The following is a 13,983-nucleotide window of genomic DNA, read 5'->3' on the forward strand; positions in this document are numbered from 1 at the left end:
ATGCTGGAGTAACTCAGCAGGTCAGGCAGCATCTCGGGAGAGAAGGAATGGGTGACGTTTCGGACTGCATACCTTCTTCAGACTGCATACCAGCATTTGCAGTTATTTTCTTATACTACATAGTTATTTATTCTGATCCGTAGATGCGATCAACTGCTGAAAATTTACCGATATTTATCGTTGTTTTATTTCCTTTCAGATTTCCAAGAAACTAGTGCCTTTTCAGGTCAATTTTTGTATGAAATTGTCATCGGTCACAAAATAAGAGACCGAAAGAAAAAAATCTAACGTTATTTGGAACGTGATTACAGCTTGGACTGTGCGGTGATATGAAAGGGCGACATGGAATTATCCAGTTACTACAGCGACGGGCCTTCATGGTCCACAGCGCCATGTTCAATATTGTACATCCATTTTAGAACAAGAAAATGACATGAGAAAATAACTGTGATGCGCGTCAATTCCTCTTCCGCAGGTACAGAAAAATGAGAGAGCATGGGTTATATTTAGGATTCGCCAGTGTTAAAATTCATAACATTTATCGTGAGTGAAACGACTCCCGGCTCAGGAAAATACTATAACATTGCATGTTGGATCAAGTGACTGGTCGGTAATACCAGTGGCAGACCTTCTGTACGATATTACATTGAGTATTCCTGCACCAAGAAATGGGGAACGGTTTCATTTGTCTGGAAATGTTTGTGAAAGTGTCCGTGACTAATGTAATTGCCCCGTCACTCCCAGTAGCCACTGGAGGATTGGAGCGGGTATTAATGAGGGTAGGAGCTGCGCTCTTTGATCCACTGTGTCCCGTGTTTGCTGCCCACACTGCGACTCTTCCAGAATGCGCCGGGCTCCTATTCTGTACGTGAAGGAGATCGCCTATCCGATTATGGCGGCGTTTGGAATCCCTGGTAAGCCCGATCATATTAGGTTTCGGTCTATTATCTTCACGTGTACAGAGGTTATATTTTGCATGCTATCCAATCAGATCACATAACAATGTGCACAAATACACTCAAGTCAAACGCGTACAATCGGTAGCGAAAAGAGCTTTAAGAAAGTAAGGCGATTTTATCTGACAATGGTAGAACCTTCTCTGGAAAGTGCACTATCGGACACCGTGTCCCAGTCATGTTGTTCCATGTGTAGGAAGGAACTACAGATGCTGATTTAGACTGAGGTAGATACAGAATGCTGGAGAAACTCAGCGGGACAGGCAGCATCTCCGGTGCTAAGTAATAGGTGACGTTTCGGGTCGAGACCCTACTTCAGACTCTGAATCATCTTCTGAAAAGGGACTCGACTCGAAACGTCACCAATTCCTTCTCCCCAGAGATGCTGCCTGTGCCGCTGAGTTACTCCAACATTCTGTGACTATCTTCAGTGCATGCATATGAGTGAGATTAGACTTAAGTCTCATCAGACTAAAGAACTATTACGTTCACAAGTTGGCAAAGCATGAAGAAGTAAACTGAAGAAAGAAAAGTTGATTAGAACCCTTTTCCATTTTTGCGCCATCAGCGAGTTACTCCAGCATATTGTATCTATTTTATGTTGTTCAATGCGTTGCTGCTCGTCTCAAATCTGACTAGAGTTCCGGATATGGATAATATAGATAGATGGAATTGCAGGCACGAAATCCGGTCCTTCTGTGATAAGATGGCGGCCAGGAGAGTATGAAAGGCACAGGTTGCGGTAATGCTGGCCAAGTGAAATTGAAGGAAGCTTAATGGAAACCAATCTGTTTGCAGGAAGCGTCAGGAGAAGGTGCTGATTCAGCGCGTTACATTTTCATTCTCTTCACATAAATCATTCCCATTAACGACCCGTCGCACCTTTCTCCGTTCCGACACGGCCGCCTTTGGGGTCATTCACTCTTTCTCAATCTCCGGCCTGTGTCCATCAACGTGGTGCCGCCGCCACTAATCTTACTGGCAGACCAGCTGAGTATTCCCACTAACTGTTTTAATATCTGCTGTCCGATCCCTGTAGAGTTTTACCTGATTTCCATTTGGAGCTGTCATTTGCGCGGGAGTTAATAACAAACAGGCCCAGGAGCGGTTGGTGCAGCGTGTGGGCGGGGCCCAGGGGCGGTTGGTGCAGCGTGTGGGCGGGGCCCAGGAGCGGTTGGTGCAGCGTGTGGGCGGGGCCCAGGGGCGGTTGGAGCAGCGTGTGGGCGGGGCCCAGGAGCGGTTGGAGCAGTTGGTGCAGCGTGTGGGCGGGGCCCAGGAGCGGTTGGAGCAGCGTGTGGGCGGAGCCCAGGAGCGGATGGTGCAGCGTGTGGGCGGGGCCCAGGAGCGGTTGGAGCAGCGTGTGGGCGGGGCCCAGGAGCGGTTGGTGCAGCGTGTGGGCGGGGCCCAGGGGCGGTTGGAGCGGCGTGTGGGCGGGGCCCAGGGGCGGTTGGTGCAGCGTGTGGGCGGGGCCCAGGGGCGGTTGGTGCAGCGTGTGGGCGGGGCCCAGGGGCGGTTGGTGCAGCGTGTGGGCGGGGCCCAGGGGCGGTTGGTGCAGCGTGTGGGCGGGGCCCAGGGGCGGTTGGTGCAGCGTGTGGGCGGGGCCCAGGGGCGGTTGGAGCAGCGTGTGGGCGGGGCCCAGGGGCGGTTGGTGCAGCGTGTGGGCGGGGCCCAGGAGCGGTTGGAGCGGCGTGTGGGCGGGGCCCAGGGGCGGTTGGTGCAGCGTGTGGGCGGGGCCCAGGAGCGGTTGGAGCGGCGTGTGGGCGGGGCCCAGGGGCGGTTGGTGCAGCGTGTGGGCGGGGCCCAGGGGCGGTTGGTGCAGCGTGTGGGCGGGGCCCAGGGGCGGTTGGAGCAGCGTGTGGGCGGGGCCCAGGAGTGGTTGGTGCAGCGTGTGGGCGGGGCCCAGGAGTGGTTGGTGCAGCGTGTGGGCGGGGCCCAGGAACGGTTGGTGCAGCGTGTGGGCGGGGCCCAGGAGTGGTTGGTGCAGCGTGTGGGCGGGGCCCAGGGGCGGTTGGAGCAGTTGGTGCAGCGTGTGGGCGGGGCCCAGGAGCGGTTGGAGCAGCGTGTGGGCGGGGCCCAGGAGCGGTTGGTGCAGCGTGTGGGCGGGGCCCAGGAGCGGTTGGTGCGGCGTGTGGGCGGGGCCCAGGGGCGGTTGGTGCAGCGTGTGGGCGGGGCCCAGGGGCGGTTGGTGCAGCGTGTGGGCGGGGCCCAGGGGCGGTTGGTGCAGCGTGTGGGCGGGGCCCAGGGGCGGTTGGTGCAGCGTGTGGGCGGGGCCCAGGGGCGGTTGGTGCAGCGTGTGGGCGGGGCCCAGGGGCGGTTGGTGCAGCGTGTGGGCGGGGCCCAGGGGCGGTTGGTGCAGCGTGTGGGCGGGGCCCAGGGGCGGTTGGAGCAGCGTGTGGGCGGGGCCCAGGGGCGGTTGGTGCAGCGTGTGGGCGGGGCCCAGGAGCGGTTGGAGCGGCGTGTGGGCGGGGCCCAGGGGCGGTTGGTGCAGCGTGTGGGCGGGGCCCAGGAGCGGTTGGAGCGGCGTGTGGGCGGGGCCCAGGGGCGGTTGGTGCAGCGTGTGGGCGGGGCCCAGGGGCGGTTGGTGCAGCGTGTGGGCGGGGCCCAGGGGCGGTTGGAGCAGCGTGTGGGCGGGGCCCAGGAGTGGTTGGTGCAGCGTGTGGGCGGGGCCCAGGAGTGGTTGGTGCAGCGTGTGGGCGGGGCCCAGGAACGGTTGGTGCAGCGTGTGGGCGGGGCCCAGGAGTGGTTGGTGCAGCGTGTGGGCGGGGCCCAGGGGCGGTTGGAGCAGTTGGTGCAGCGTGTGGGCGGGGCCCAGGAGCGGTTGGAGCAGCGTGTGGGCGGGGCCCAGGAGCGGTTGGTGCAGCGTGTGGGCGGGGCCCAGGAGCGGTTGGTGCAGCGTGTGGGCGGGGCCCTGGGAGCGGTTGGTGCTGCGTGTGGGCGGGGCCCGGGGAGCGGTTGGTGCAGCGTGTGGGCGGGGCCCAGGGGCGGTTGGTGCAGCGTGTGGGCGGGGCCCAGGGGCGGTTGGAGCAGCGTGTGGGCGGGGCCCAGGAGCGGTTGGTGCAGCGTGTGGGCGGGGCCCAGGAGCGGTTGGAGCGGTTGGTGCAGCGTGTGGGCGGGGCCCAGGAGCGGTTGGAGCAGACGTGTGGGCGGGGCCCAGGAGCGGTTGGAGCAGCGTGTGGGCGGGGCCCAGGAGCGGTTGGTGCAGCGTGTGGGCGGGGCCCAGGGGCGGTTGGTGCAGCGTGTGGGCGGGGCCCAGGGGCGGTTGGTGCAGCGTGTGGGCGGGGCCCAGGGGCGGTTGGTGCAGCGTGTGGGCGGGGCCCAGGGGCGGTTGGAGCAGCGTGTGGGCGGGGCCCAGGGGCGGTTGGAGCAGCGTGTGGGCGGGGCCCAGGGGCGGTTGGTGCAGCGTGTGGGCGGGGCCCAGGGGCGGTTGGTGCAGCGTGTGGGCGGGGCCCAGGGGCGGTTGGAGCAGCGTGTGGGCGGGGCCCAGGAGTGGTTGGTGCAGCGTGTGGGCGGGGCCCAGGAGTGGTTGGTGCAGCGTGTGGGCGGGGCCCAGGAACGGTTGGTGCAGCGTGTGGGCGGGGCCCAGGAGTGGTTGGTGCAGCGTGTGGGCGGGGCCCAGGGGCGGTTGGAGCAGTTGGTGCAGCGTGTGGGCGGGGCCCAGGAGCGGTTGGAGCAGCGTGTGGGCGGGGCCCAGGAGCGGTTGGTGCAGCGTGTGGGCGGGGCCCAGGAGCGGTTGGTGCAGCGTGTGGGCGGGGCCCTGGGAGCGGTTGGTGCTGCGTGTGGGCGGGGCCCGGGGAGCGGTTGGTGCAGCGTGTGGGCGGGGCCCAGGGGCGGTTGGTGCAGCGTGTGGGCGGGGCCCAGGGGCGGTTGGAGCAGCGTGTGGGCGGGGCCCAGGAGCGGTTGGTGCAGCGTGTGGGCGGGGCCCAGGAGCGGTTGGAGCGGTTGGTGCAGCGTGTGGGCGGGGCCCAGGAGCGGTTGGAGCAGACGTGTGGGCGGGGCCCAGGAGCGGTTGGAGCAGCGTGTGGGCGGGGCCCAGGAGCGGTTGGTGCAGCGTGTGGGCGGGGCCCAGGGGCGGTTGGTGCAGCGTGTGGGCGGGGCCCAGGGGCGGTTGGTGCAGCGTGTGGGCGGGGCCCAGGGGCGGTTGGTGCAGCGTGTGGGCGGGGCCCAGGGGCGGTTGGAGCAGCGTGTGGGCGGGGCCCAGGGGCGGTTGGAGCAGCGTGTGGGCGGGGCCCAGGGGCGGTTGGTGCAGCGTGTGGGCGGGGCCCAGGAGCGGTTGGTGCAGCGTGTGGGCGGGGCCCAGGGGCGGTTGGTGCAGCGTGTGGGCGGGGCCCAGGCGCAGTTGGAGCGGTTGGAGCAGCGTGTGGGCGGGGCCCAGGGGCGGTTGGTGCGGCGTGTGGGCGGGGCCCAGGGGCGGTTGGTGCAGCGTGTGGGCGGGGCCCAGGAGCGGTTGGTGCAGCGTGTGGGCGGGGCCCAGGGGCGGTTGGTGCAGCGTGTGGGCGGGGCCCAGGGGCGGTTGGTGCAGCGTGTGGGCGGGGCCCAGGAGCGGTTGGTGCAGCGTGTGGGCGGGGCCCAGGGGCGGTTGGTGCAGCGTGTGGGCGGGGCCCAGGGGCGGTTGGAGCGGCGTGTGGGCGGGGCCCAGGGGCGGTTGGTGCAGCGTGTGGGCGGGGCCCAGGGGCGGTTGGTGCAGCGTGTGGGCGGGGCCCAGGGGCGGTTGGAGCGGCGTGTGGGCGGGGCCCAGGGGCGGTTGGTGCAGCGTGTGGGCGGGGCCCAGGGGCGGTTGGTGCAGCGTGTGGGCGGGGCCCAGGGGGCGGTTGGTGCGGCGTGTGGGCGGGGCCCAGGGGCGGTTGGTGCAGCGTGTGGGCGGGGCCCAGGGGCGGTTGGTGCGGCGTGTGGGCGGGGCCCAGGGGCGGTTGGAGCGGCGTGTGGGCGGGGCCCAGGGGCGGTTGGTGCAGCGTGTGGGCGGGGCCCAGGGGCGGTTGGTGCGGCGTGTGGGCGGGGCCCAGGGGCGGTTGGAGCGGCGTGTGGGCGGGGCCCAGGGGCGGTTGGAGCGGCGTTGGTTTAAAAACGTTCCATCTCACTTCAAAAGAAGTGGTCGGGAGGAAGCAGCTGATTGGCCGTAACCACAGGGTTGTATTTCTGCTTTTTGTTCGTACTTTGTAGTTAAGGGTTCAGTGAGTTAAGGGTTCAGTGAGTTAAGGGTTCAGTGAGTTAAGGGTTCAGTGAGTTAAGGGTTCGGTGAGTTAAGGGTTCAGTCGGTTAAGGGTTCGGTGAGTTAAGGGTTCGGTGAGTTAAGGGTTCGGTGAGTTAAGGGTTCGGTGAGTTAAGGGTTCGGTGAGTTAAGGGTTCGGTGAGTTAAGGGTTCGGTGAGTTAAGGGTTCGGTGAGTTAAGGGTTCGGTGAGTTAAGGGTTCGGTGAGTTAAGGGTTCGGTGAGTTAAGGGTTCGGTGAGTTACGGTGAGTTAAGGGTTCGGTGAGTTACGGTGAGTTAAGGGTTCAGTGGGTTAAGGGTTCGGTGAGTTAAGGGTTCGGTGAGTTAAGGGTTCGGTGAGTTAAGGGTTCGGTGAGTTAAGGGTTCGGTGAGTTAAGGGTTCGGTGAGTTAAGGGTTCGGTGAGTTAATGGTTCGGTGAGTTAAGGGTTCAGTGAGTTAAGGGTTCAGTGAGTTATGGGTTCGGTGAGTTAAGGGTTCGGTGAGTTAAGGGTTCGGTGAGTTAAGGGTTCGGTGAGTTAAGGGTTCGGTGAGTTAAGGGTTCGGTGAGTTAAGGGTTCGGTGAGTTAAGGGTTCGGTGAGTTAAGGGTTCAGTGCCATTTAGTAAAGGTACAGTTTAAAGGATTAAGAGGGATTTGATTTAATTTGGGGGTAAGACATGTCAGGTGCGATCGTCCCCGTGGAATGCTCATCCTGCAACATGTGGGAGATCAGGGATATTGTCAGTGTCCCTGATGACTACATGTGCAGGAAGTGTGTCCAGCTGCAGTTCCTGGCAGACCGCATTGAATGGTTGGAGCTGCGGTTGGATTCATACTGGAGCATCCACGATGCTGAGAAGGTCGTGAATAGCACGTACAGTGAGTTGGCCACACCGCAGGTAAAGGTTAAGCGGACAGAATGGAAACGGGTGGCCACTAGCCAGCGTAACAGTAGGCAGGTAGTGCAGGAGTCCCCTGCGGTCATCTCCCTCCTAAACAGATACGCCATTTTGGATACTGTTGGGGAGATGGCTCATCAGGGGAATGCAGCAGCAGCCAAGTTCATGGCACCGTGAATGGCTCTGCGGCAAAAGAGGGGAGGAAAAAGAGTGGAAGGGCTATAGTAATAGGGGATTCAATTTTAAGGGGAATAGATAGGCGTTTCTGCGGCCGCAAACGAGACTCCAGGATGGTATGTTGCCTCCCTGGTGCAAGGGTCAGGGATGTCAGCGGCTACAGAACATTCTGGAGGGGGAGGGTGAACAGCCAGTTGTCGTTGTGCACATTGGCACCAACGATTTAGGTAAAAACGGGATAAGGTCCTACAAGGTGAATTTAGGGAGCTAGGAGATAAACTTAAAAACAGGACCTGAAAGGTAATAATCTCTGGATTACTACCAGTGCCACGTGCTAGTCAGAGTAGAAATAGGAGGATATTTCAGATGAATACGTGGCTTGAAAAATGGTGCAAGGAGGAGGGATTCAAATTTCTAGGACATTGGAACCAGTTCTGGGAGAGGTGGGACCAGTACAAACAGGACGGTCTGCACCTGAGCTGGAATGGAACCAATGTCCTTGGGGGAGTGTTTGCTAGTGCTGTCGGGGAGGATTTAAACTAATGTGGCAGGGGGATGGGAGCATGAGCAGAGAGACAGAGGGGTGTAAAATGAGGGTGGAAGCAATAGGTAGCAAGGTGAAAAGTAACAGTGGCAGGCAGACAAATCCAGGGCAAAAATCAAAAAGGGCCACTTTTCAACATAATTGCATAAGGGGTAAGAGTGTTGTAAAAACAAGCCTGAAGGTTTTGTGTCTCAATGCAAGGAGCATAAGGTGGATGAGTTGAATGTGCAGATAGTTATTAATCAATATGATATTGTTGGGATTACGGAGACATGGCTCCAGGGTGACCAAGGCTGGGAGCTGAACATCCAGGGATATTCAATATTCAGGAGGGATAGACAGAAAGGAAAATGAGGTGGGGTAGCGTTGCTGGTTGCAGGGGAGATTAACGAAATAGAAAGGAAGGACATTAGCTTGGAGGATGTGGAATCGATATGGGTAGAGCTGCGAAACACTAAGGGGCAGAACACACTAGTGGGAGTTGTGTACAGGCCACCTAACAATAGTAGTAGAATTGGGGATGGCATCAAACAGGAAATTAGAAATGGTGGCAACAAAGGTAAAACAGTTATAATGGGTGACTTCAATCTACATATAGATTGGGTGAATCAAATTGGCAGAGGTGCTGAGGAAGAGGATTTCTTGGAATGTATACGAGATAGTTTTCTAAGCCAACATGTAGAGGAACCAACGAGAGAGTAGGCTATTCTAGACTGGGTATTAAGTAATGAGGAAGGGTTAGTTAGCAGTCTGGATGTGCGTGGCCCCTTGGGCAAGAGTGACCATAATATGGTTGAGTTCTTCATTAGGATAGAGAGTGACGTAGTTAATTCAGAAATAACGGTTCTGAACTTAAGGAAAGGTAACTTTGAGGGCATGAGACGTGAATTGGCCAAGATAGACTGGCAATTGATTCTTAAAGGGTTGACGGTGGATATGCAATGGAAGGCATTTAAAGACCGCATGGATGAACTACAACAATTGTTCATCCCAGTTTGGCAAAAGAATAAATCAGGGAAGGTAGTGCATCCGTGGCTAACAAGGGAGATTAGGGATAGTATCAAAACAATAGATGAAGCGTACAAATTAGCAAGAAAAAGCAGCCTACCAGAGGACTGGGAGTCCAGCAGAGGAGGACAAAGGGCTTAATTAGGAAAGGGAAAATAGATTATGAAAGAAAACTGGCAGGGAACATAAAAACTGACTGCAAAAGCTTTTATAGATATGTGAAGAGAAAAGATTAGTTAAAACAAATGTAGGTCCCTTGCAGTCAGAAACAGGTGAATTGATCATGGAGAACAAGGACATGGCAGACCAATTGAATAACTACTTTGGTTCTGTCTTCACTAAGGAAGACATAAATAATCTGCCGGAAATAGCAGGGGACCGGGGGGTCAAATGAGATGGAGGAACTGAGTGAAATCCAGGTTAGTCGGGAAGTGGTGTTAGGTAAATTGAATGGATTAAAGGCCGATAAATCACCAGGGCCAGATAGGCTGCATCCCAGAGTGTTTAAGGAGGTAGCCCCAGAAATAGTGGATGCATTAGCGATAATTTTTCAAAACTCTTTGGATTCTGGAGTAGTTCCTGAGGATTGGAGGGTAGCTAATGTAACCCCACTTTTCAAAAAGGGAGGGAAAGAGAAAACGGGGAATTACAGACCAGTTAGTCTAACATCGGTAGTGGGGGAAATGCTAGTCAGTTATTAAAGATGGGATAGCAGCACATTTGGAAAGTGGTGAAACCATTGGACAAAGTCAGCATGGATTTGTGAAAGTAAATCATGTCTGACGAATCTTTTAGAATTTTTCGAGGATGTAACTAGTAGAGTGGATAAGGGAGAACCAGTGGATGTGTTATATCTGGACTTCCAGAAGGCTTTCGACAAGGTCCCACATAAGAGATTAGTATGCAAATTAAAGCACATGGTATTGTGGATTCAGTATTGATGTGGATAGAGAACTGGCTGGCAGACAGGAAGCAAATAGTAGAAATAAACGGGTCCTTTTCAGAATGGCAGGCAGTGACTAGTGGGGTACCGCAAGGCTCAGTGCTGGGACCCCAGCTATTTACAATATATATTAATGATTTGGACGAGGGAATTGAATGCAACATCTCCAAGTTTGCGGATGACACGAAGCTGGGGGGCAGTGTTAGCTGTGAGGAGGATGCTAGGAGGATGCTAGGAGGCTGCAACGTGACTTGGATAGGTTAGGTGAGTGGGCAAAGGCATGGCACATGCAGTATAATGTGGATAAATGTGAGGTTATCCACTTTGGTGGCAAGAACAGGAAAGCAGACTATTACCTAAATGGTGGCCGATTAGGAGAAGGGGAGATGCAACGAGACCTGGGTGTCGTGGTACACCAGTCATTGAAAGTAGGCATGCAGGTGCAGCAGGCAGTGAAGAAAGCGAATGGTATGTTGGCATTCATAGCGAGGGGATTTGAGTATAGGAGCAGGGAGGTTCTGCTGCAGTTGTACAGGGCATTGGTGAGACCACACCTGGAGTATTGCATACAGTTTTGGTCTCCTAATCTGAGGAAAGACATTCTTGCCATAGAGGGAGAAGGTTCACCAGATTGATTCCTGGGATGGCAGGACTTTCATATGAAGAAAGACTGGATAGGCTCAGCTTGTACTCGCTGGAATTTAGAAGATTGAGGGGGGATCTTATAGAAACGTACAAAATTCTTAAGGGGTTGGACAGGCTAGATGCAGGAAGATTGTTCCCGATGTTGGGGAAGTCCAGAACAAGGGGTCACAGTTTAAGGATAAGGGTGGAAGTCTTTTAGGACCGAGATGAGAACTTTATTTTTCACACAGTGGTGAATCTGTGGAATTCTCTGCCACAGAAGGTCAAGTCAAGTCAAATCAATTTTATTTGTATAGCACATTTAAAAACAACCCACGTTGACCAAAGTGCTGTATATCTGATTAGGTACTAAGGAAAAAATGAAACATACAGTAGCACGCAAACCTAACAGCACATACAGAACAGTTCACAGCGCCTCCTCAATGAGCCTCAAACGCTAGGGAGTAGAAATAGGTTTTGAGCCTGGACTTAAAGGAGTCAATGGAGGGGGCAGTTCTGATGGGGAGAGGGATGTTGTTCCACAGTCTAGGAGCTGCAACCGCAAAAGCGCGGTCACCCCTGAGCTTAAGCCTAGACCGCAGGATAGTGAGTGGCCCCAAGTCGGCCGACCTGAGGGACCTGGAGTTAGAGAGGTGGGTTAGAAGATTTTTGATGTGGGGGGGGATGTCCATTTAGGGCTTTATACGTGAATAGGAGGAGCTTGAAGTTGATTCTGTACCGTACAGGGAGCCAGTGGAGAGAGGCCAGAATCAGTGTGATGTGGTCCCTTTTACGGGTACCCGTCAGGAGTCTCGCTGCGGCGTTTTGGACCAGTTGCAGGCGGGACAGGGAAGATTGGCTGATCCCAGTGTATAGGGAGTTGCAGTAGTCTAGGCGGGAGGAAATGAAAGTGTGAATGATTTTTGCTGTGTCGTCGAATTGGAGGAAAGGTTGATTTTAGCTATGGTACGAAGTTGGAAGAAGCTGGCTTTTACCACAGCGTTGACTTGCTTGTCAAATTTTAATGCAGAGTCAAATATCACGCAGAGGTTTTTGACATGCGGTTTGACTAGGCAGGATAGACTGCCTGTTATCGATTTGATGGAGTCGGGGGGGGGGGGGGGGGGGGGGGAATAGGATGACCTCAGACATGCTCTCATTTAATTGGAGGAAGTTCTGTGCCATCCAACATTTTATATCCTCAAGGCAGTGTAAGAGGCTGTTTAAATTTGACTGGTTGTTGGGTTTCAGGGGGAGGTAAAGCTGAGTGTCATCGGCATAGCAGTGGAAAGAAATGCCGTGCCTTTGAATGATTTGGCCAAGGGGGAGCATGTATAGAGAGAAGAGAATGGGGCCTAGGATGGAGCCTTGTGGAACTCCGCAGGAGAGGCTAGCTGGAGCAGAGGAATAACTGCCTATGTTGATGGCGAAACTCCTATCTTTGAGGTACGAAACGAACCAGCTTAGGGCAGTGCCATCAATGCCAACCGCGTACCGGAGACGGTCAATAAGGATGGTGTGGTCCACTGTATCGAACGCTGCGCTGAGGTCGAGAAGGAGCAGGATTGCACAGTCGCCGGTGTCGATGGCGAGAAGCAGGTCGTTGTGTACCTTCAACAAGGCAGACTCTGTGCTGTGGTGGGCTCTGAAACCTGACTGGAAACTTTCCAGGATGGTGTTTTGGTGTGGGTAGGGCACTAATTGGTTTAGAATTGCCTTTTCAAGGACTTTTGACAGGAATGGCAGTTTGGAAATGGGTCTGTAGTTGCTAGGCAAGGTGGGGTCTAGGTTAGGTTTTTTCAGTAGGGGCTGGACCACCGCGTGCTTGAAACAGGTTGGAACAGTGCCAGTGGCCAGAGAACTGTTAATAATAGAGAGGATGCTGGGACCGGCTATTGCAATGACATCCTTCAGAAGGGCAGTGGGGGCAGGATCAAGGGGGCAGGTTGCAGGTTTCATCGCGGAGACAAGCTTTGCAAGGGAGGATAGAGTAACGGGATGGAAACAGTCCAATTTAGATGAACTGGTAGGTCACGGGTGGGAGGGGAAATGTTCATTCTAATGTTCTCAACTTTGCTGGTGAAAAATTTAGCGAATTCTTCGCACTTAGCAGGGGACCCAACTAAGCTGGTACTGGGGGCGGGACATATGACAGAGGTAATTGTGCTAAATAGGACATTGGAGTTATGAGAATTTTTAAGGTAGTTGAAGCCAGTTCATTGGCTATATTTAAGAGGGAGTTAAATGTGGCCCTTATGGCTAAAGGGATCAGGGGGTATGAAGAGAAGGCAGGTATGGGATACTGAGTTGGATGATCAGCCATGATCATATTGAATGGCGGTGCAGGCTCGAAGGGCCGAATGGCCTACTCCTGCACCTATTTTCTATGTTTCTATGAAATGATAATTTAATCGGCGAGAAGCAAACGACAGAAGATAGCGACAAGATACACTGATCAGCCAAAACATTGTGACCACCTGCCTAATATGCTGTTGGTCCTCCGTGTGCCGCCAAAACAGTACCGACCCATGAAGGTGGCTGGCCTGTGGTATCTAGCACCAAACCTTTAGCAACAGATCCTTCAAGTCCTGTAAGTTGCGAGGTGGAGCCGCCATGAATCGGACTTGTCGATCCAGCACATCCCACAGATGCTTAATCTGATTGAGATCTAGGCTCAAGGTGTGGAGAGAGGGACAGGATTGAAAGCTCCATCACATGACTGAGAAGTGACCCAACATCCAACTAGACTCAATTTTTATAGTAAACTTTAGAAAATGTTGATCCCAATCAAAACAAATCTGCTGAGTTGACGAAAGTATAAAACACATGTTAAGTGTCACCACCTTTTCCCTTGACAGAAATCTTTCACAGCCACTGTGTATTTCCAACATTTCCTATTTGTTTCCTGGACATTCCCAGGTCTCTGTGTCTCTGCAGGGAAGACAAGAGGTTGTGCATAGTCAGACTGACCAGCGAACACATAGGTCTTGTTCCCAGCCTGCAAGGAATCAGCCGATCTCAGTTAGTGCTCCCGCAGAGAAGACAGAGCTGTACTCAGTTATCGAAACTTGGCTCCTGTTTGCTGCTTAAAATTCCAACTGAATGGATGTCATGATCCCACGGAATGTCAGAACCCGATTCAGGTCCCTTTGAAGAAAACCATTAAAATCACTTCCAGGAAAAAGATGTTGAAATTCATCGACCGCGACGGTCCGCAAACTAATTCAGCTTCAAAGTTCATTCAGAGGCCGACACATGTAACACACACAGAGCCGACACATGCATGTGCACACGCCTGCACACACACAAGTTCACTCACACTCACGCGCGTACATACACACAAATGCATAACGCATACAGGGCCGACCGGCAGTTCACTATCAATGGTGATCGGTGTATGGCAGTGTTCATTGGATACATCTGTATACACACGTAACATACACATACATGTGCACGCACATGCAAAGTGCACGCAGGGCTGACTATATATACACATGGGCACACGCAGTCACACACGTATGTTGGATGCATCCGTACACACACACATGTGACACACACAGGACTGGCAGTTCACTATCAATGGTGATCGATATATGGCAGTGTTCATTGGGTGCACCTGTGCACACACAAACACACACTCAGCCACAC

This window comes from Rhinoraja longicauda, chromosome 19 (assembly GCF_053455715.1).
Source record: "Rhinoraja longicauda isolate Sanriku21f chromosome 19, sRhiLon1.1, whole genome shotgun sequence".
Lineage (NCBI taxonomy): Eukaryota > Metazoa > Chordata > Chondrichthyes > Rajiformes > Arhynchobatidae > Rhinoraja > Rhinoraja longicauda.